Source organism: Mus pahari, chromosome X (assembly GCF_900095145.1).
Source record: "Mus pahari chromosome X, PAHARI_EIJ_v1.1, whole genome shotgun sequence".
NCBI lineage: Eukaryota > Metazoa > Chordata > Mammalia > Rodentia > Muridae > Mus > Mus pahari.
Window position 1 is genome coordinate 108757134 of NC_034613.1, and position 24694 is coordinate 108781827.

Genomic DNA, 24694 nt, shown 5'->3' on the forward strand with positions numbered 1-24694 from the left:
TCCCAAGTGCTGGAATTAAAGGCATGCGCCACCACTGCCCAGCTAATTGTGCTTCTTAATGAGACCCTGATTACTTGTTTTCCTTTCTCCTAGTTTTACACTATGGTGCTCTGCCCACTCAAGTTTGGCAAAGTAATTAGGTCTATATACCACAAGACCTGTCTGAACAGTGTTATTTAAACTCTTACTAAAAAACTCTTGCCAATACTGTTTAAAGGCTTACCTTCATTTTCATTGTAAATATGAATATTGTAAGACTAGCTCCAAAAAATGTCTTCAAAACCAAATGAGTTGACTAAGTTCTCCCTGTCTCTTTCTATCATTTCTGTCTGTCTCTCTCTGTCTCCCTCTGCCTATCTCTCTGCCTGTCTCTCTGTCTCTGTCTCTGTCTCTCTCTCTCTCACTCTCTCTCTCTCTCTCTGTGTGTGTGTGTGTGTGTGTGTGTGTGTGTGTGTGTGTGTGTGTTCATGCTCATGCACAGAAGACTCAAAACCCCTTTAAACATAATACCTTTATGCCAGAGCTATAATTCCAGCTGCTCTGAAATGGAAGCAGAAAGATCCTAAACTAATATCCCGCTTGGGCTATAGAGTCACACCAAAATTGCCTGAGCATCTTGGTCTTAAACACAAATGCACACACACAAAGGTGTATTTTTTTCTGTGTCATTTGTTTTTATGTCTTATATTTATAAATGTGAGAGACAAGAATAGAAAACATCCCGTAGAACTGGGTCCTTGACCAGCATTATGTGAACATGGATTCACTATTAGAGTTTTCATTAATATAAAACCGCAAGTTTCATCACTACCAGGATTGATCTCCAAGTAAAGGTGCTTGTTACCAAGTCTGTAGACCTTAGTTTGACCCTCAGAGCCATAATAGTATGAAAGAAAACCAGCTATTGCAAGTTTCACTCTGAATGCTACACACAAGCCATGGTACATATATTTCCCTTCACAAATAAATACATAAAATTTAAATGTAAAAATGTAAGTTCTCATTCTCATTTCTTTTACTTTCAGTATAGTCCTCACTAGTGGGCTCCTCATGTTCCATTGAATACAGAGCTCATATATGGCATAAATTATGAACAAGATGCTATCCAAGATACACAGAGTAGAGACACTATCCTTATTTAGCTAGTGATTAATATAAATATTCTAAAAAGGATCTAATGCAAACTTATCAAAAAAAAACCTGCTTCATGACATGTGATTTCATCTAGTAATGTCAGTTTGGAAGACCCCCTAAGATAAAATGTGCAATTCTAGTAATTAAGAAAAGCTTTATTACTGAAATACTGTATCTGGTAGTGAAAGATAAGATTGTGTCTGCATGCATCAAAAGTGTCTGAAAAATGATGTACCCAATTGCTCAACTAGACATTTTGTGTTCATGATGATAGTTTGATATGTTTAAAAACTGAATTATCTTTTTCACTTGGAATAACTATACAATCCTGACAATAATTCTTTTCAGTGACTAAAAAATGACTACAAGACATATGAAATGTCTTTCACTCTAGAGATTCACTGTTGTCCTACCAATATTACTACCTCTAGAATTTGAATAGTTAACTGCCAAATATATTCATGTATCACTAATATGGTTCTCCATTGCCATCATTTTTATACTCTATATGAAATATTATATTAAAATTTGAAAAAGTCAATGTTTTTTTCACTCTTGTTCTTTTTACTCAGAAGATTAATACAAGACTTCTGAAGCTCTGTATAGTCCCCAATTCTTCCATTTCTGTGATCTATGCATAGCATATATGCATAAGATTACTATAGTCATATCATGAGCCATTCATATTTGACAATTCATGCACTTGGAAGGTTCATAAAAATATCATCAGTTTTATTTCATGCAAACACTAAGGAAGCATATTGACAAGTAGAATATACTGGATGACCTTTCTACTAAAATTCTACTAGAAATAAAAAAAAAAAACAACTCAGTGCTTCCTCTAATTTTCCAAATGAGACTTCACTTCTATTCAAAGTGTATTTAATTTCAACATTCCCAAAACTCTCTGGTATTTTTACATAGATATATTTTAACGTAAAATGAAGAATGTGTGAGAAAAGAGGTTGTTAAAATCAAACCCAATATTAACATTTTATAATTACATTACAAAAAAGACGTGAACAAAGGAGAAACAATATTCAAAACTTTTGAGCAATTCAAGCTCCTTATTTTAGTACAGAAAAAATAAAATGCTTACTCTTATGGATTATGATTAAGGCATCCAAAGATCCTTCATTTCAGTAATTCTACTTTCATATGATTTAACATGCATAGAAAAGAAAAAGCAGGGATGAAGTTTTTCTGCCATGTTAACAAATGGACACAAACTAAAATAACTGAAGATACAAGTATGCACAACCATGCTGTGATGGTTTCTATATGCTTGGACCAGAAAATGACACTATTAGAAGGTATAGCCTTGTTGGAGTAGGTGTGTCACTGTGGGTGTGGGCTTTAAGAAACTCATCCTACTGCCTAGAAGCAAGTATTCTGCTAGCAGCCTTCAGATGAAGATGTAGAACTCTCAGCTCTTCCTGAACCATGTGTGCCTAGATTCTGCCATGTCACTGCCTTGATGATAATGAGCTGAAACTCTGAGCCTATAAGCCAGCTCCTATTAAATGTTGTCCTTTATAAGACTTGTCTTGGTCATGGTGTCTGCTCAAAGCAGTAAAACACTAACACATTCTTTCATCCATCTGGCCAACCACTTACCATTGATGGAAATATGATGTTCCAGACACTGGTAGTTTAAATGGGATATTCTTGTCTTCAAGGCCTTCAGACTACTTCAGAAACTGTGGTGATCACAGATATACAACATGGTGTTATAAATGTTGTAATCTGCATAGTTTGGATGAAATAGCAGAGACTTTCTTCCTTTTCTTTTACTGTTGTATAACTTTAAATTAATATATATATTGAATCTCACAGATGAGACATTTATGAGGAGAAAATGTATTATTTGTATGAACACAAGATCCTAGAATGGGCGAGTTGGAAAGGGCACTAGAGGGGATTATTCTAATTTAATCATTTGATAGATTAAGAGACTAAAATCTACAGTGGCTATGAGGTTTTCCTAAAATAATAAAACTGAAAAATTGAAAAACCTAAAGTTTTCTTAATACGATAAATACAATTTCCAAGCTATCTCAGAAGTTTTTTAAAGAAGAAAAGAAACTGTGCAATAAATGGATTTAATATGAAATGGTAGAATTTTTCAAAATGACAAGTCAAAGCAAAAATAATCACTTATATAAATAATTTCAAGCAATTAAGTATGTAAACTCATTTTCTATTGATGTGTGCTTTGCTATTTTAGCAAAAGGAGTACATCTGTATTAACTCTCATTTTTTAATTTTTCCATGAAATGACATAGTTTTAATATTGTGTGATCAACTATTATTCATCAGGTAAAATAAAAATTATTAATTCTTTCATAAGTACATATATTATATATGCGTATATATGCATGTATCCATGTTTGTAGGTACATGTGTGAACATGTGTGGAACTCAGAGGTTGTTATTGAATGTCTTCTTCAATTTCTCTCCACCTTACTCATAGAAACAGGGTCTTTCAGTACAACCCAGAATTCTCCAATCCAGCTGTCTCAGTAGTCAACTTCCCCCAGGGCTGGTTATCTCCACTTCCCAAGCACTGTGATTACAGATGCACTTCCAATTTTCCAACTGGCTTTGAAGGGGGTTCAGGGGGGAGCCAAGGATATAAACTCTGTCCTCATTTTGTGTGGAAAAAGTCTTTTCCTGCTGATTCTTCCTCTTAGCCAACAGAACTTTTTTTTTTTTTTTTTTTGACATCACTGCTGGCACCTGTAAATGAACAGACATTGTACTACCAGTAATGAAATGTTTCTATGTTCAGTGCAGGGAACAGACAATGGAGACACTTTAGTGCATAAAAAATATACAATCCCCAGCTCATGGCCATTTTTAGCCTGCCCTGAAGGGTTTCAATACAGATGAGCTTTATTTCATAAACACAGTTCCTTATGCATTATTATCTAGTATGATGTTCCTTCCAACAATGCCTTGAGTCTTAATAGGGAACTCTTGAGGAAAAAGCTATGTCACATTCCTTTTAGAAATTTCCCAAACTAATGTAGTGTGTCAGTCTCACTGACTTTTTGGACTGAATTACATTCATAATACCTTTCTTCTAGTTCACTATGCTATTTCTGGTACAATGGTTCTGCCTACATGAGTAAAATTTTATTACACTCTTATCCTTCACCGCTGGCTCTACCTTGGCAGTCAAGTTTAATCGTGCCAGATGTTGTTTTTGCAAAACTCAATCCTTCTGCACAGATAATAGCCCAGCTGACCAATTCTTCCACTCAAACAATCACCCTCCCTCAGAAAAGTGCTTTCTATGTTCAGAGGATAGTTTCTGACAAGCAAGGAAAGCAACTTGCCCTCAGTCAGTTTGTGGATAGTAATTTTACTAAAAAGATTTGATGTTCATACTCCAAATAATAATGAATTTATCTTTGTTTGTGAAGAGTGTTCATTAACAGATTTGTATTGTTATATCTACCTTTAATTATATAATCGCCATCATAATAATATTTCATATAAAAATATAGTCATATAAAGAAATGAAATAGATTATTTTTAACAATTGTGAAATAATTTTTTTCTGTATCAGCTGCATCTATGGTGATGTTCATTTTGCTTTTTTCAAGCAGAGGAAAAGAAACCCGTTGCTTACACCTCCAATGACTCATCTTCCCTCATTGGAGTATACACTCAAGAAGAAAACTTGTTTCCACATATCTTTATGCTCTTTCTATGTCTCTGCAACTGCATATAAACTCATTTCTTCCTCAAAAATGCATAGCAAAACATTTCCTTTGTTCAAATAATAAGTCTCTAGTAACTTTAACCACAACGGGAAAAAATTGTCACAAACCTTTGTAAAGGCAAATAAGTCTTCTAAAAGGCTAGTTGTCAGAAAAAGCCTATTCATATTTCCTTTGAAAAAAATCTTCAAATAAGCTCATAATCTCTGCCCCACCTTTCTGTAAGATCTTAATACTTATTATCTATATTTTTCTCATAGCATTTACAATTACTCCTCATTACTTCAACTATTTATGTAAATGTGTTGCCTTCCCCACCAAACTGAAAAAATCTTTGCTGACAGAACAATGTCCAATTTATCTTAATCTCCACGATGCCAGTTTCGTCATTTATGTTCTTTACAGAACATCTTCTCCCTCCTTTGAAGTCCTGTGAAGGTTGCAGAAAGGTCAAGGTAATGAGTAAAAGGCTATTTGATTTGCACAGGCTTTCACTAGTGCCTAACATTTACCACATACTTTCATTGTAAGTATTTTTTTTTCTTCTCAACTGCATTAGCTAAAAGGGAAGCTTTATAAGTTCCTTGGGGGAAAGTTCTGCATGTTGCTCATCTTTGCACCTCTCAAAGCTTTGAAGTGGAATCCTGTACATAATAGGCACAGATATATAAATGATTGAAAATAAATCAGATTAGAAGGATAAATACAGTCCACCATAAGATATGACAGCTGACAGCAAAGAAAGGCATTAGAATAAAAAAGGCATTTTTATTCATTAAACATTTATTAAATGCCTATTACATTTTAAAAACTGCAATGTGCTGGAAATAATATGGCATATAATTTCCTTCAGGGAATAAGGCCAGTAATTATAATCCAAAGCTATAAAATGTGTGTCTTCTTGTTATCTCCATTCCATGATCATAACTCAGAATATATCATATTGGAAAATGATTTTCAAAATTAAAAAGAAAACTCCTTTAAGCCAATAAACTCCTAAGAAATGAAAATGGTTCAGAGTACATTGAGTGAACCACATCATTCTAGAAAAAATGAGTCATTACTCTACTATAACTATTTTTAAACACATATAAATCTAAATTTAGATGTCTTTCCTCATATTCTCTTTGATGCATATCCCAAATGATACTAGATAATGAATGCAAATTTATGAAAGGTATCATGTTTCTGATGTTTTTAAACATGGCAATGTACCATATAATCCCTTATTCAATGAGAGCATACACAATTGGCACACACACACACACACACACACACACACACATACATACAAAAACACACACACACACACACACACACTATTCTATCACCTAGTGATGGCCTAACTATAGTTAACACTATAACTCAGTGCACTGCTTACATATTTATAGTGATGCTGGTGTGAGGAATCTACTTCACTGCCAATCACATAAAACTTTAGCATATGTAAACCAGTTAAGACACCTAATACTTCATAATGATAGTAAACTTTAGTACCTGCAAGAGTATTAGATGGTTATTGGAATATTCACATGGCCTTTTGAAGTAATTTTACTCAATATTTAAGATTCAGTAATTTACTTCACTATTATCTTCTTTCCTTTGGAAATGACTAGGACACTAGCTGAATACCAAGTGTACTTAATTTACTTTCCTGTGGATAATTAAAAGGTACAGTATCTGTAAAAGGGATAAATTTGCTACTACTTAGAGTGTTAATGAGCTGGCAGCGGTATTTAAGCATTGTCTATGTGAAAATGCACAATGAAAAAAATGGGCCCAATTTAGGTATCCTTTATATGCTGTAGGATTATATAATAGACCAGCTGGTCTTTTGTATTATAATTGATAACTGACTAAAAAGTAAATGTAGATAGCATTGTGCATTGCAGGATATGCACTATACTCCACAACAGATTTACTAGAAATGGATTCTGAGAGCATTCTAGGAATAAGATTCTCTCTCTGCTTAAAACAAAAACAAACAAAACCAAAATACCCATGAGTCTTATAGAAAATGTGTAATATCAGAAAGGAAGAATAACATTTATAAAAAGCACTCATTATTTCCAAACTCAGGAATTACAAATGCCAATATCTTGCTATTCCTTCCAGTGTGTAATGTGCATTGTTGTACTTTATATGGTACATGCTTGAACTTCATGCCCCTAGCATGTGCATACATACATATATACATGTTTATGGTATTAATGTTAACAGATCTGAACTTAACTAGGAGACAAACTCCAAGCATAGTTGCAAGGGCTTATTTTTAGCCATTGGCCAACCCTCTAAGAGACCACATTTATTAGCTTAACTGAGATGGAAAGACCCACTAAAAGTGAGCAGTTCATTTCTTGGACTTGGTCCTATACAAAAAGGAGAAAGCTAAAGGCGCACATATACGCACAATTTCTTACTTCTTAACTGTGGACAAAATGTGGGTAGCTGCCTCAAACTCTTGTTGCTGTGCCTGCCCTACAATCACATGCTATAACTGAACTGTGAGCCAAACTAAACCTTTGTTTCTTTCAGTTGCAGGAACAGCAAAGGAAACTAATACTTATAGCATATATATAAGAACACTGTAGAAATTATCTTACCAGCAGGTACAGTTGTCTTCTTAAGTATGTATACTTAATAGAAATGTGTAAAACGACCAGGAAATGTTCAATCAATGGCATACTTATTTAAAGTATGCTTAAAACCATTTAAGCTGTTTTCAGTTTTCATTTATATAACTCTAATAAATACTTTGTAACATGTTCTTCATCTTTCATAAAGAGATCTACTAGAAGAGTAAATTAGAAAATGGCAGAAGTGGGTGCTCACAGTCAGCTATTGGATGGAACACAGGGCCCCCGATGGAGGAGCTAGAGAAAGTACCCAAGGAGCTGAAGGGNNCTGCAANCCTNTAGGTGNAACAACAATATGAACTAACCAGTACCCCCNGAGCTNGTGTCTCTAGCTGCATATGTAGCAGAAGATGGCCTATTCTGCCATCATTGGGAAGAGAGGTCCCTTGGTCTTGCAAACTATATATACCCCAGTTCAGGGTAATGCCAGAGCCAAGAAGTGGGAGTGGGTGGGTAGGGGAGCAGGGGCCAGGAAGGTATAGGGAACTTTCGAGATAGCATTTGAAATGTAAATAAAGAAAATATCTAATAAAAAAAAAAGAAAATGGCATATCAATTTGGAACTCTCAATAAATATCTTTCAAGAAAGGTTTTGTATTATCAGGAGTGATGTCCTGCTCACTAATAATGTAATGTGTAATGGGTTGGTGAGTGGATGCCTATAGATAGATAGAGGGAGAGAGAGAGGGGGAGAGAGAGAGAGAGAGAGAGAGAGAGAGAGAGAGAGAGAGAGAGAGAGAGAGATGTATATGCATATACATAAAACAGTTGAATGGATCATAATAAATAAGTCATTCTCATCCTCTTATTACTCTATTTTCTAGTTCTTGTTACCTGGAGAATTATTATTTTATATGACCAGTAATTATGTTCTTTAATACTTTTATTTCTTCTTAAATCTTGTCTAATTTTATTAATTGATTAAAGAATGTTCCTCATAATGAACTACAAATAATGTTTGACTGTTAAAGTTTTTAAATGTTCTAGGCACAGTGGCACCTCTTTTTTTTGGAAATGGTAATAAACACAGTTTATTAAGAAAGGGAACCCACTCGTGAGCATCAGAATATGACAGTGAGCTGAAGAAAAAGTATGCATTCAAGAGAAGTAAGCTAGAGGCCTTGTTAAGCAGCCTCTCTCTTCACGTTGTATAGTGTGTGATTCTTTTCGGGGGGGGGGGTCTCAACACAGCAGGTTTAATTTCAGGTGGCCTGACCGTTTCTTTTTTTTATTTTTTATTTTTTTATTTATTATTATTTTCTTTATTTACATTTCAAATGCTATCCCGAAAGTTCCCTATAACCCCCCGCCCCTGCTCCCCTACCCACCCACTCCCACCTCAGTCAGTCCTGAATAGTGGCACCTCTTTCTAATCCTAGCAGTCTGGAGAATGAGGGAGGAATATCATAAGATGGAGGTTATTCTGGCTACATAGTGAGACATTGTCTCTTTTAGACATTCTCTAAAAGCAAAACATTAACAAGAGCATTTTCTGCCATTAACAGTTGCAATTATATTATGAATGTTATTTAAATATACAGGAAATTACAATGAACAGTAAAACATGAGTATAATTAGGGATCTTTTAAAACAAGCCAACTATTTTCTCATAATTTCTTGATAACTTTTCTCTACTTGAAAATTAAATATTACAGATTATTCCCCTTCCTATCTGTATTAGTTAGGGTTTTACTGCTGTGAACAGACACCATGACCAAGGCAAGTCTTATAAAAACAACATTTAATTGGGGCTGGCTTACAGGTTCAGAGGTTCAGTCCATTATCATCAAGGCAGGAGCATGGCAGTATCCAGGCAGGCATGGTGCAGGAGGAGCTGAGAGTTCTACGTCTTCATCCAAAGGCTGTGCTACTGGAAGAATGACTTCCAGGCAACTGGGGTGAGAGTCTTAAGCCCACACCCACAGTGACACACCTACTCCAACCAGGTCACACCTATTCCAACCAGGCCACACCTCCAGATGGTGCCACTCCCTGGTCCAAGAATATACAAACCATTACACTATCCTACCCAGAAGCATCAGTGATCATGAATTTGGTGTATAGCCTTCATATTATGTTCTTAAGTATAACAAATACCTAATCATGAAATATTTTGTGATATTGCTTAGACTGGTTTTGAAGTTACCCATCATTCTTCAACTTTTTTTCACATTAGGCTTTGCAGCTTTATCAATATTGATGTATAAAAATTCAGTCCACTAACTTATATCATTTTATTCATTTTCATTACATAGTATTCCAATTAATCAAAACTGATTTTTAATTAACTATGTTATTTAAATATTTTTCTCTTTAGGGCTATTATAAAAATTGACACAAAAACTAACTTTGCCCATGTACATGTGTCATAGTCAGGGTTTCTATTCCTTTGATAAAATATGACAAAAACAACTTGGGGAGAAAAGTGTCTACTTCATATTCCAAATCTTAGCAGACACTCCATTGTCCAGGGAAGTCAGAACAACAACTGAAGCAGGACAGAAACCTGGAGACAGAAACTCAAGCAGGAGCTATGAAGGAATGCTACTTAGTGGCTTGCTATGCCTCATGGATTGCTCTACCTGCTTTGGTACAGAATCCAGAACCACAATTTCAGTGCTAGCACTGCCCACATTGTCTATGACCCTCTCACATCAACTACCAACAAAGAAAATGTCCTGCAGACTTGCCAACAGACCAATCTGATGGACACAATTCCTCAGTTGACAGTATCTTATGCCAAATTGACAAGAACTAGCCAGCACAGTATTAATGGGAGAAATTGCATCTTCTTGGGCCTGATACCTTTATAATGGGATCAGACTGAGGAAAATGTTATTTTTGTTTACTTTTCAATACAATGTCTTTCATGGTAAACAAGATAGCCAGATTTTAGATTCTCTCTCTCTCTCTCTCTCTCTCTCTCTCTCTCTCTCTCTCTCTCTCTCTCTCTCCATATATATGAAGCCCTATAGGTTTCTAAGCTATGGAAAATGTAATTAAATGGTCATAACTCTTATGTACAAGTTGGTCAGTGGCCAGTGTCAAAAAAAGTGCCATGTACTTTCATGTTGAAGCAAATATACTATTTCCCATTAGCTTTGAAATTATGTAATCTCTTTATGGTATCATCCATAAATACTATGTTACCTTCACATTTCCAACATTATTTGTGTGTTTCCTTCTTCCCAGGGATGTTTCTTATTAGGAAGTTCAAAGAATTAGCTTTTAATTTTATTGACTGTATTTGCCATTTTATGTCCATTAATTCTTGTTTCTCTTTTATTATCTCTTCCTCCAAGCTCCTTTTATGTATGTCCATAAGATTAAACTTTATAATTTTATCATCCCAGTCTTTAAAAGTGACGTCTCATCGGGTTTTCTTTATTTCTGCTTTAGTTGCTCTTTGTTTTAGTCAGACAGTCCCATACCATACGATTTGTATGAATCTAATCTTCCCATGTGTTTTAAACTGGTCTAGTCTCAAATACAAAGTATTCTAACCCTTTGCTTTCAAAGGCAGTTCAATAAAGGCTCTACTGCTGATGTAGAGCCACCTTGTTCTTTAAGGAGTGCTAAGTAGAATGTTGGAAGATACACAGTCTCTCTTATGTAAGCAGTTTTAACTATATAGTTGGTATGTAAATGCAGTGCATTGGTCATATACTTAAATGCCTGGATAAATACATGGAATGTATTAGGTACTCAGTAATACTTGCTTCCCTCATTCTCTGGTTGTATTCCCTAAATATAGTTTAATTTGTGCAGTTCTCAACTCTTATAACAAAAGCTTATTTATGCAATAAATAAAAACTAATGAAGATATTTACAACTAGTCCAAATGTAGATCATAAGGGACTGTGAATTACTCAGCCACAAATGAGACATCTATATTACACTCCTTTATTCCAATATCCTTTATTGAAGAGGGACATGAAAGACTGAAAAGCCAGAGGTTTCAGTAGACTACTGCAAAACAGTGTTTTCTAGATATGACCAAGGAGTTACACATACAAACTCACAGTAACTCTGGCTGCATCTTCAAGGTCTGCATAAGATCAAGCCAGCTAAAATTCCAGCATGAATGGGGGTTCCAGCATGAAGCTATTGCCAGTTGAAAGAGGAGGATGAATCAATTTTCTTCAGAGATATACCCCAAGATGGCTGCCTGTGGCTCCACATACATGTACATATTGGCAGCACTAAATGAAATCAGTGAGTAAAAAAATATATATTGCATCAAATTGGAAGGGAGAAGTATCAGAGCCATATGGTAGGAGCTAGAGGGATGAGAATTGGGAGGTGTGTTTGATAAAATGTATAGTATACATGTATGAATATCTCAGACAACCAATTAAAACATATACTTAAATATCTGTGATGTGAACAACCTAAAAGCTCATTTCTGCAACTATATAATGTAATGTGCTGGTAAAATCATCATCTATTCAGGCATATTTTTGTCTCAACACTGAAAGGTTTTTATGGTGGGATTTTAATAGACGGTGACTAGATTTGAGGTATCTTATATTTTTACTAGATTTGGTACAGTCTAAAATATCTAGCGATCAGTTGCCTGTAAGTTAAATTTTAGCTGCTCTGGTGAATAAAGCATCCAATGCTTATTTAACCTGAGAAAATTAGAATCTACAAGGTTTACAGAAAGTGTGTCCAAGATGGTTGTATTTTCTAAATTGCTCAGGTATTTTCAGTCCATTCAGGCAAGTACTGCCATAAAGAACTTACTGTGCAATTTAGAAACAGGAAAGTGGCATGCATTTCTAAAATAAACTGATTGGTTGTCATAAAGCACATTTGTGCCAGTCTACCCAGGGAAGGTTTTGAGCAAAAGCAAAGGTTTTGCTTGCTCCTCTATAATGCAGAAATGCAAGATATTCAGTAGAAAATATGAAAATGTTTATATGTAATATCTAAATATTCTGATATAATTTTGAATTAAGTATGAATGTCATCTTTACATAGAAAGAAATCAATATTATTTTAAGAATATACTGAGTTTAAAATATATCATACATTAAATTATTCATGAAGTTATAACTATTCAAAGCTGAAATGCAAGTAGCTTTACCCTCATCACACTGAAAACTATCTAGAGCTTGATATTCTTGCCAAATCTGAGTAGCAACAATAGCAATAAATAACACAAAAACTGATTAGGGATGTTGGTAATAGGAAGAATACATCCTAATCTGATTAGCTACATTTACACAAATAAAATCAGTTTTCTAGGAAAGCATTAAAAAGGAATTATGGCTTATTTACTTTAAAGACCAATGAGAAACCAGTAGAAACATAAGAAATCCAATGTTGAACAACATATCTGACTTCAAATTTCTTGATTTAGCCCTTAATTATACAGTGTTCACATTTATTTGAACTATGGTTGCATGTAGTTAAAAATGGTGTGATCTAATTATGATTTTTTTATTTTGTGAGGACATTTAATAGAAATTCTATTATGTAAACTTATGAATGAATATTACAATATTTACTCTAGGCACAATGTTTTGTCATAGATACCCCAAACACGCATTTTCATGAATAAAATGTAATGTTAATTTAATAGCGATCCCCCATTTCCCAATAAACAATAGTCACTGAAACACCACTACTCTCCTCTGCACTTCAGTTAGACTGCTTCTTTAATCCCAGCACTTGGGAGGCAGAGGCAGGCGGATTTCTGAGTTCNAGGCCAGCCTGGTCTACANAGTGAGTTCCAGGACAGCCAGGGCTACACAGAGAAACCCCTGAAAAACAACAACAACAACAACAAAAGAAAGAAAGAAAGAAAGAAAGAAAGAAAGAAAGAAAGAAAGAAAGAAAGAAAGAAAGAAAGAAAGATTTAATCTTACAATAATAGCATAGTAGTCATCAGGTTTATAGATGTGATGGTATATGGTATGCCTTCTTTCTTTTGTAAATTTGAAGAGTTATTATATTTTATCTATATTCCACATTTTCCTCACATATTTAATTTTTCTTAAATGTGTAGGCTTTTATCACACCTTAGAAGTTGCTAATAATGTTACAAGGCGCATGCATATGCAATAGTCTCAAAAATATTTATGTGGGACTCTAAAGATGTAGCAAAAGCTGATGCCTCAATCTGATGTTTGTCAGGTAGGAAGGTTTCCTACTCAGGAGGAATCTTCCCTTTCTAGTTCCATTCCCAACTTGAGTAGAGTATAAAAGCCCCAACTATATTATAAAGAGCAAGCTTCTTTTCTCATTGAACTAAATAAAATGGCAATTTCACTTCAAAACACATTCACAAAAATACCCAGAGTGTTGCGCAATATATCTGGACTACATCATGGTCCATAACAGTTGATGTGTGAAGTTAACAGTTAAAAAATAATATTAGCAAAACGTCACACTCTATGTGATGCTACCATAGTTTATTAAAACCACAAAATACATTCAAATATTTTATGTTTCTTTGAAATACTGAACAACTGATTTGAGTTTGGATTTTGTGGAGATACTTAGTTAATTTTTTTCAGTGACTTTTTGGTAAATTATATGCTCAGTTATTTGACTAATTCATTTTCATATCATTTCTAAATTGTTATGTTGTGCAACAGTTAGCTAGGGTAAGATATTTGTATTCTGCAAATTTTAGAAAAAGGGAAAAAGATCCCAAATACAAAAGGTCATCATGATTCACTACTGTTTAAAGGCTTATGAGCAATTTTTCCCACCATTAATCCTACAATTGGATCAAAGAGCATTACAGAATGAATGAATCAAAAAAACAGAGCTATAAAATCATAATCACTATAAAGTTATATTTTTATTTTTGAACAGCTTAGAGCCAAAGATTTAGAGTAAGAATGAAATGCACTGAAGATAAAAAGGCAAATTTATGCAGTGTAAAGTAGGTTAGAACTTTCAGAGGTTGTGAGAGTGTTGAGGAATGCATGACATAAAACTCACAATGAAATTCTCTAAGTTTTAATTGCAATTAATATTGACCATCATACCAAAGCTGCAGTGAAATGATTTTCTTTTAATTGAACATACTGTGCTTTCTTACAAATTTTTCAAGAAGCAATCATGAGGATTTAAATTTTGTGCAGATGGCTGATTATTCTATAAAGCCTAAAACATGGTATTAAAGGGACATTTTTAAGCAAAGTGTAATATTGAACAAAACCAAGAAAGATTATATACCTTTAAATCTAAAAGCTGTTCTGGACATGACAGAATACCAGCTATTGCTTTTCCCTTGCTCTCAGTTCATTTGTTTGATCTATGACCATTTAGTTGAAAATAAAGGGTTAAGCAAATACCTAGAGAAAGCCTGACTTCTGCTCTTGAGAACTGAAAAATTGAATAAGCTTGAACTATGCTTTTATTTTTAGTTTGTCTAGCCTCAAGGGGAAGAAAATTTCTGAGATGTCAAAGGGTAGATAGCATTTTTAAACAAATGGCAAAATCTAGAGACCTAATAAAATTTATAATCTAAATAAATAAGCAAAAATGGCTATCAATTATTGAGTTCTCAACATGTGGTAGGTATTTTATCAATATTCATCTTATTGTCATGTTCACAACATTCTTTCCAGTTAGGTATCAACTATCACCCCCACCTCTAAGTATTTCATACTCAGATCCTCCCCTCCACCATCCTATTCCCTCTACAAATGAGGAATTTGAAACTTCAATATTAAGTAATATATTAAGAACCAAGACCTAAGGCCATAAAGTAGACTCTATTTGAAAACAGTTTCACACAGCGCCAAAGCTCATTACAGCATGCTACTTCTAAAGATGTAAAGAAGTGCAAGCATACTCAGTCTGTATTTTCCAAAACACTTGTAATTTTTGTTTGCTCCTAATTATAACCATTATACATGTTTTGGAAGACGTGAAATATTCAAATGAAAATGGAAAAACAAAAATAATTATTAATTATATCAGTTATATTAATGGCTTGTGTCATGGATACCATGCATCACTGCCCAATCTTCATCAGGGTTTAATCCTCTAAGATCATGTGAAGATTACAGCTGCTCAATTTCAGTCCCCAAAACTATGGAGATTTTTTAGATTAAAAAAAAAAAAAACAGCTAACATGAAACCATAGCCTCTTCCTAGAAGCAATCTGCAGTGAAGAATTGATGTGAACATGTGAGAACTTCTCATACCATTTGCCTTTGCACTACCCCTTTATATTCCCAACATGTGAAAAATGGTCAGACAGATCATGAGTTCAAGCCCAGATTTGAACAAATTAAGACAGAAGACAGAGAGAAGGAAGAGGTAGAAGGAGAAAGTTAGAAAGGAAGGTGGAGGAAGGGGAAACCATGGATCTCTATATCCTCAACTAACAAAAACTAACAAGGGCCATTCCTGTGAAGGCAGATGGCTACTTGTGTCAAATGGCCCAATCATGTATGTATTTTCCTTTGTCAAACAGAAGTTGAACCTAATATTTGATTGCATACACATATAAAGTTACTACATTGTGACCCATAAACATGTACAATAACTATTTGACAAATTAAAAGAAAGAACATTGTTTAATAAACACCCTTCAGGCTTATATTCCCTTGAAGGTGCATTTTGTCTGGAGATTGCACACACTGCAGTAGCATCAGCTTATCTGGGAGTACATATTGCTAAAATAGAAAATAGTACACCACACCATTAAAATCAGCTCTTTATGTTCACTACACATTACAAAATAGTACCTTTCCACAGTCTAAACTATCACTTACATCATTACGTAGAATGGCTATATTATATTTATCCCATTGCATACAGGAGAATTTATCCAAAACAGCTCCAATATTGGAGTATTCCCATGTATTTGGTTCTAAATAGGATATACTTACAGTGTCAAAGTCTATCCTCCCAGCCTACTTGTTAATTACTTCATAGTGGAAAATCTTTACAGACACCATGATTAAAAAGTGTGGAAAATGAATAATATGAATAATGGTACCATGTGTCCTCTTGAAACAGTTCACTAAGAATTCAGAATTACTTCTATAGTATTACTGCCAAATATCCTTAATGGGAAACTCATCACAAGTAATATCAGATAAACCCTAATTACAAGCATGTCTGCTTCAAAAATGCCTATGTTGTGAAATCAAAACCAAAATTTCAAGGTGTTTTACAGACAAAACTATTCCAGAAAAATATTTCAACTGGACAAGACCATGACCTTTCTTTTATCAAGAGTCAATAGATCTATAGACTGGATAATAATAGTATTGTGACAGTGTCAAATAGTTTGGATTGATAAGTCTGTTATAAGGGAGTTCTTGTTCTTGGAAAATATGCTCTCAAATATTCAAGATGATGACTGATAATATATTCAGCTCACTCTTAAAATTTCTTAAGAAAAATAAGTATATATAAAAGGCAGGAAGATCCTCAGATTGGAGGAAGAATAAGATATTGTGGGAAGGAGAGGTAGAGAAAAGTGAACAAGAATAAAACAAATCCACAAAATGTTGACATTGAAGTTATCTAAATAAAGAAAAATAAGGGAATTACCTGGATTATCTTAAAAACATTCTGTACCATACAAGCTGAATTTTTAATAAGATGTATAACTTGCATTTAATCTTATTGGCAGCTGTTAGTGGCATTTGAGTTTTTATTTGTTTTACATTCAGATATAACAATGATTTCTGCTGCATCCTGGAAGATTCCAGGAATTGGACTGACTGAGATGGTGAGGAAATGAAGGAAGGACAGATATCCAGACACACAGAGAAGCTAGAATCAAGCAAACTAAGGTTTCTGGTAGAGAAGGAACAACAACCTGGGACCTCAGAGTGCTTATTACATACAGTAAGATAAGGAGGCAGGATAATTTCATACATCTGAAGAAGAAGGTGGAGTTACTAAATACAAATAAACAAGAAGGCAGAGTTGTTTATTTTATACAGTTGAAGAAGGAAGCAGGTGCAGCTAAACTCAGTAGGAACAGTCTCTGTGGGGGAACAGTGTTCAAACCTGAACTATCAGGCAAAGACATCTACAATGGACATTCTCAATGTGTACACATAGAATAGAAGAAAGTTTTACCATCACTCTTATCCTCTAGGAGGGTTAAGGAGATATGCCAGTTTTCCATAGACTTGAGGCTTTGGACCTTAGCATGGCCATGCCTATCACATACCTAGTCAGGACTTCACTCTATTCCTAGATTTCCAATGGTATCTGCCTTTGTTAAAGATCAAAAGGATCTTCTATTAGATTAGTGTATCTGGTTTTATGTTAAGGTCTTTGGTCCACTTCAACTTAAGTTTTGTGCAGTGTGATAAATATAGATCTATTTGCATTCTTCTACATGCAGACATCCAGTTAGACTAGGACCATTTGTTGAAGATGCATTCATTTTTCCATTGTATGATTTTTGTCTTCTTTGCAAAAATTCAAGTGTCCGTAGGTGTGTGGGTTTATTTCTGGATCCTTGATTCTATTCTTTTGATTGACTGGTATGTAAAAATCGTGTCAGAATTTTGATAGGAATTGCATCGAATTTGTAGACTACTTTTGGTAAGATGGCCATTTCCAGTATGTTAATACTATCAGCAGATTGATTAGCATGGAGATTATTCCATCTTCTGATATTTTCAGTTTCTTTCTTCAGGGACTTGTTCTTTTAATACAGGTCTTTCCCTTCCTTGGTTAGACCTATACCAGGATTTTATCTTATTTGTGATGATTTGTGAAGGGTTATATTTCTATAATACAATTCTCATCCTGTTTGTTATTTGTATAAAGGGGGGTTACTTGTATCTTTGGATTACTTCTGTATCTAGCCACTATAATGTAGCTGTTATCAGTTGTAGTAGTTCTCTGGTAGAATGTTGGGGGTCCCTCATGTATTGTGATACATGATAGCATATTATCCACAAATAGTGACACTTTGAATTCTTCCTTTCCAATATGTTTCCCCTTGATCTCCTTTTGTTACCTTATTGCTTTACCTTTAATGCTTTTAATGCTTTGATATAGGAAANACTTTCCTCAACAGAACACCAATAGCTTGGGCTCTAAGCTTAACAATTAATAAACAGGATCTCAGGATACTGGAAAGCTTCTGTAGGGCAAAGAACAGTGTCAATAGGACAAAACAGCAGCCTAAAGATTGGGAAAAGATCTTCACTAACCCTCCACCCAACAGAGGATTAATATCCAAAATACAAAAAGAACTTAAGAAGTTAGACTCCAACAAAACAAATAGTCCAATTAAAAATGGAGTACAGAGATATAGAGAGAATTCTCAACAGAGGAATTCCAAATGGCAGAGAAGTACTTAAAGAAATGCCCAACATCCTTAGTCATTAGGAGAATGCAAATAAAAAATGACCTTGAGATTCCATCTTACACCGATAAGAATGGCTAAGATCAAAATCTCAAGTGACAGCACATGCTGACAAGGTTGCAGAGAAAGGGTAATACTCCTCCGTCGCTGGTGGGATTGGTAACTTGCATAATCACTCTGGAAATCAATCTGACAGTTTTTCAGAAAGTGTAAATATTTCTACCTGAAGACCCAGCTATAGTTCTTATCTTAGAGTTTCCATTTGCTGTGAATAGACACAATGACACAAAGGCTATTTCTTTTCAAGGAAAGATGTAATTGGAGCTTGCTTACACTTTGAGATGTCCAGTCCATGATCATCAGGGCATGAAACATGACAGCACTGAAGGCAGATATGGTACTGAAGGAGGAGCTAAGAGTTCTTCATCTTGATAAAAAGGCATCTAGGAGCAGATTGACTTCTAACCATCTAGGAAGAGGGTCTCAAAGCCCAGCTCCAACACACTTACTCCAACAAGGCCACACCTCCTAAAAGTGCCATTCCCTGGGCTAAGTTTATTCAAACCATCACATCCCACACCCTGGCTTCCTTAGGCATTCCCAAATATATGAGTCTATAGAAGCCATGCCTAGCCATAACATAATGCAAAATACATTATTCCAACTTCAAAAAATTTCAAATCTCTTCTGGGATTCATCCAATCACTTAATTATAATCCCCTTCAACATCAGAGGATATACTTTACTATTCCAAAACATCATAGTGAGGAAATACTGGACCAAACTAAAACCAAAAATCAGTTGGGCAATCTCCATGATCTGCATCAGCAAGTCCTATGTGAAAGCCCATTTTGGAAAGGAGGATCTTTGGAAAGGATAGAAAAATGTCCTTCTCCTTTCTTTCTTATTGACTACTGTTAACTGGTCTGCATTCAGCAGCAACAAACTTCCTTCTTTGGGCTGGTTCCACTCCCTGTTAGCAAATTTCCTCAGCAGGTATCCCACAGATCTGGCATCTCTAACATCTTGTGGTATCCAAGGCAACCTCAATTTTATAGCTTCTTGTTCCAGTGTCTTGGATTCACACATGATCTTCTGGGCTCCTCCAAAGGGCTTTGGTCACTTCTCTTGTTCTGCCCTCTGTAGCATTCTGGTTGATTCCACTCTACTGCTGCTGCTGGTCTTTGTGATCAGCCCTTTGTACTGGCATCTCCAATTTATTGGAGTCTTCTGCTACAACTGAGCTTCACCAATAGCCCCTCATTGGCTCCATTCAGGGTACCAAGCCTCAACTTCTTTGCATGACCCCTTCAGGCATGCCTGGGCCACCAACTGAGGCTTCACCTTCAGTTTTCCTAGCCTCTTATAGTGCCAAGCCTCAGCTGCTTTTGATGAACCATTCATGCCTTCAAAATCAGTACCAGCTGGGAGACTCTTACGTATTGCCAAGTCCAGCTACAGCAGAAAGTACAGCCTTGCTTATTCTGGAACACAGCTTCTTTGTGCTCTAAGAAAACACCTTCCAGAAGATTTCATCTCAGTGATATTTATCTCTTATTAATCACTGCTAATTTTTAAGCTCCAGATAACCACCATCAACTGTCCCAGTAACCTCTTATATTCTTAACACTAAAGCCACAACCACATGGCAGAAGCTGCCAAGTTCTGCTGCTTTCTAGGGCTAGAATATGCCCCTCTTCTGCTAATTACCTCATGTAAAGCTTTCTGTTTTCCAACTTCTCCACTGCTTAAGCTTAGCTGTCATGAAACTTGCTCTATAGACTGACCTTGAACTCAGAAATCTCCATTTCTCTGTCTCCTAAAAGCCGGTGTTAAAAGTGATGTTCACAACACATAAACCTAAGCTTTTCTCTACCTGGAATTCTCTGCTAGGCTGGCCTTGAACTTGGACATCTCCTGCCTGTCTCCTAGGATTAAAGGTGTGTACCATCATGCATGGGCCTAAGCTTTTCATGGTCACTGTTCCTCAAGATCCAGATCAAAAGCCTGTGTCATCCAGCATCAAGGTCTGGATCGCAAGTGTGCCCTCCATTTCTGGATTGTAGTTCATTCCAGATTAAATGTCCAAAGGAAAACAATAAGCATGTAATAACACCCAACATAACTTAACTATTCCTTGTTTAAAACAAACAATAATCTTAGATGAGTGGGATATTGCCCTAAGGTCATTACTCCCTTAATCTGTTTATCTCCTTGAACACAGAATTCAACTTCATCTCACTTCCTGGTAGCTCTTTATTTCTGGAGCTATATATTTTGCATTTTTCTTTTCTCAGCTTGCTACATTTCATCAAAATACTCTTCATAAGTGTAAACCAGACCAAAAAGTTTATGCTGGGCTCTTCTGAGACTTCCTTTGTCAATGCAATTAATCTGATTCTTTTCATGTTAACTTCAGCCTTAGGTGCACTCTTCAGACTCTTCAAAGCCCAGCTCCACTGTGACACACTTACTCCATCAAAGCCACACCTCCTAACAGTGCCATTCCCTTGGCTAAGTATATTCAAACCATCACATCCCACCCCCTGGTGGGACTCTTCAAACAAGAGAAAAAAACAGCAAAATTCTTCACCAAAGTATCACAAAAACAGTCTCTTAGCCGCATACTAACATTTTCCTCTGAATACTCTTGAGTCTAGCACCCACAGTTCAAATCACCCTCGGTATCAGCATCTTCCATATTTTTACTAGGATGACCTATTAAGCCCCACTTAAAGCATTCTACTGCTTAACAAACCCAAAGTCCCCAAATACACATTCATTCTAACAAAGATATGGTTACAACAATACCCCATTCCTAATATTAGCTTCTGTCTCAGTTAGGGTTTCCATGAAGAGTCACCATGACCAAGGCCACTTCTTTTTAAAGTACAATATGAAATTGAGGCTGGGTTAGACTTGCAGAGGTTCAGTCCATGATCATCAGGTCATGAAACATGGCCATGTACAGGCATGTGGGCCTGGGTACCAGAGGTTTTCCAGGGAGATCTCTGGCTAGGCCTGGTGCGAGGGTTCCTACTAAGGGAATCAAATGCGGGCAGGGATTAGAACTCACTTCCCCCACTTCCACTGCACTGGTCCACTTCACCTCTGTCTCTGCCTTGCAGTAATCCTGTGCTGCCCTGCACTGAGTCGGGTCATGCTGGGCCAACAAGAAGAGGACTAGCCAGTGAGGAGTGCAGCAGGGCCTCAGGCAGCACTTTAGGAGAGCCAAACTCTCCCCAAGTGTTACAGCTCTTAAGACAAAGGCTTGGATGGTTGAGTAGTTCTTATATACCTTTATTCACTGGATTGGATTTATATATAGTTTTGGAGATGATTCAGGGTTTGACAGCAGGGACTTCTCATTAGCATGGAATGGGAGTTTGGGGAAATCTTATTTCCATGTGGGAGGGCTTGGTGATTGATGCCACAAACCTCTCTGCAGGCAGTCTGTGGGAGGCTATCTATACTACAGGAGCCAGGTGCCCAAGAGGTGTGACCGAACTCCTGCCATCCCATGCAGGTGGAAATCCCCCCACACCGGGGCTCAGGGGTTGAAGACCTATGCTCGACTGGAGACCAGGTTGTCTGTGTGCAGCCCACTGCCCTACACAGACAGATGTGGTATTGGAGGAGGAGCTGAGAGGTCTGTATCTTGATCCAAAAGCAGCTAGGAGCAGACTTGTTTCTAGGGTTCTAGGAGGAGGGTGACAAAGCCCACCCTCACAGTGGCACAGAAGATCATGACTCCTAATAGTGCCATGCCCTGGGCCAAGAATATTCAAACCACCACACTGCTCCTGGGAATATACCCAAAAGATGTCCCACTATACCACAAGGATACATAATCCACTAAGTTCATAGTAGCCTTATTCTTAATAGCCAGAAGCTGGAAACCACCCAGATTTCTCTCAACAAAAGAATGGATACAGGCAATGTGGTTCATTTACACAACGGAACACTATGCAGCTATTAAAGACAAGTACATCGCTATTAAAAACAAGGACATCATGAACTTTGCAGGCAAATGGATAGAACTAGAAAATAGTCTGAGTGAGGTAACCTAGACCCAAAAGGACATGCATGGTATGTGTTCACTGATAAGTGAATATTAGCCATGAAGTAAAGGATAAGCTTGCTACAACCCATAGACCCAATGAAGCAAAACAAGAAGGAAGGTACAAGCACAGATACTTGAATTTCACTTCAAAAGGGGAATAAATTGTCATAGGAGACAAATGGAGAGAGGGACGGAAGAAGGGAGGAAGGGATGGAAGGAAGGAGACAGGGCAGGAACTAGATGGGATAGAGTATGGAAGGGGAATTGGGTCAGGATTAGATGTGGAGAGAAACAGGAGAGAGAGCCAGAGGTCCAGGAAAATGAATGGAAATATGCAGCTGCAAGGGTTCTTTTGGTGAGGTGAATCTCTAGGACTCCTAGAGACCTGGGATGGGGGAGATTCCCAGGAGTCATGTGGGTTAACTTAACTGAGATGCCTAAAAGAGTGGCATGGGACCTGAAGAGGCCACCTTTTGTAGCCAGGCTTGGCCTTCAGTGGCAGAATAAGGACACCATACCACCCACAAAACTTTATTTTATTTTATTTTTTAATATTATTATTTTCTTTTTCTGTGTGTGTTCATATTATTTTTTATTATTATTATTTTCTTTATTTACATTTCAAATGCTATCCCGAAAGTACCCTATACCCCCCCGCCCCTGCTCCCCTACCCACCCACTCCCACTACTTGGCCCAGGCCTTCCCTTGTGCTGGGTCATATAAAGTTTGCAAGAACAAGGGGCCTCTCTACCCAATGATGGCTGATTAGGCCATCTTCTGCTACATATGCAGCTAGAGACACAAGCTCAGGGAGTACTGGTTAGTTCATATTGTTGTTCCACCCACAGGGTTGCAGCCACCTTCAGCTCCTTGGGTACTTTCTCTAGCTCCTCCATTGGGGACCCTGTGTTCCATCCAATAGCTGGCTGTGAACATCCACTTCCGTGTTTACCAGGCACTGGCATAGCCTCACAAGAGGCCGCAATATCAGGGTCCCTTCAGCAGAATCTTGCTGGCATGAGGTTTGGTGGCTGATGATGGGATGGATTCCCGAATGGGTAGTCTCTGGATAGTCCATCCTTTCATCTTAGCTCTAAATTTTGTCTCTGTACCTATATCCCTTCATGAGTTTTTTGTTACTTGTTCTAAGGAGGAATGAAGTATCCACCCAGTGGTCATCCTTCTTGGTTTTCTTGTGTTTTGCATAATGTATCTTNGGTATTCTAAGTTTCTGGGCTAATATCCGCTTATCAGTGAGTACATATCTAGTGACTTCTTTTGTAATTGGGTTACGTCACTAAGGATGATATCCTCCAGATACATCCATTTGCCCAAGAATTTCATAAATTCATTATTTTTAATAGCTGAGTAGTACTCCATTGTGTAAATGTACCACAGTTTCTGTATCCATTCCTCTATTGAGGGACATCTGGGTTCTTTCCAGCTTCTTGCTATTATAAATAAAGCTGCTATCAACATAGTGGAGCATGTGTCCTTATTACCAGTTGGAAGATCTTCTGGGTATATGCCCAGAAGAGGTATTGTTGGGTCCTGTGTTTTACTATGTCCAATTTTCTGAGGAACCGCCAGATTGATTTCCAGAGTGGTTGTACAAGCTTGCAATCCCAACAGCAATGGAGGAGTGTTCCTATTTCTCCACAGCCTCGCCAGCATCTGCTGTCACCTGAATTTTTAATCTTAGCCATTCTGACTGGTGTGAGATAGAATCTCAGGGTTGTTTTGATTTGCATTTCCCTGATGGCTAAGGATGTTGAACATTTTTTCAGGTGTTTCTCAGCCATTTGATATTCCTCAGTT